Consider the following 822-nt stretch of genomic DNA (forward strand, 5'->3'; position numbering starts at 1 on the left):
AATTTTTATTTTTTAGGTCGGGGGGGGGGGTGGATCTGTAAAATGGGCCACTGTAAAAATAAGATAATATAAGTGATAACACAGCAGGCACGTAACCATGATTAAAGATTGTACCTGGTTTTTTTTTTTTTTTCTCCATGAAATTTCGGGAAAAGTGCCTGATGCCCGTAGATTAATCAGCTGCAATAAAGAATCAACTTTACTATATTCGCTAATAACTATGCTAATAAGAAATGATAAAAATCACCTACATCGGCATCGGCTACACGTGGCTACAACTGCTCTTCGGTCGGTGCGAAGAAAGTGTTCACTGATGTAACACTTTTTTAAAACAGAGTGTACAACTACACTATTTCAAAACGTACACTTTTTGTCAAAACGAATAAACCTAATATTAGTTCGTAATATATTGTTCTATGGTAATATTAGATTTCTTCAAAGACCTATATTAAATGGTTACGTGTAGAGAGCCTTGATATTGAGAGATTGATAGCTTTAATATCAAGGCTCTCTAGTTACGTGCCATAGATAATATAAGAAATTTCGGGAAAAGTGCCTGATGCCCTTAATCTACACCAAAAACGGGTCTAGGACATTTCGCCGCGACCGATTCGCCGCGACCGTTTCGCCGCGACCGTTTCGCCGCAGACCGTTTCGCCGCCGCACCGTTTCGCCGCGGACCGTTTCGCCGCCGTACCGTTTCGCCGCGGACTTTTTCGCCGCCAGACATTTCGCCGCGGACCGTTTCGCCGCAACCGATTCGCCGCCGGGACGTTTCGCCGCCGGACATTTCGCCGCCAGACATGAGTTGGGGGCAGTCGT

The sequence above is a fragment of the Acyrthosiphon pisum genome, chromosome A1 (assembly GCF_005508785.2).
Source record: "Acyrthosiphon pisum isolate AL4f chromosome A1, pea_aphid_22Mar2018_4r6ur, whole genome shotgun sequence".
Taxonomy (NCBI): Eukaryota; Metazoa; Arthropoda; class Insecta; order Hemiptera; family Aphididae; genus Acyrthosiphon; species Acyrthosiphon pisum.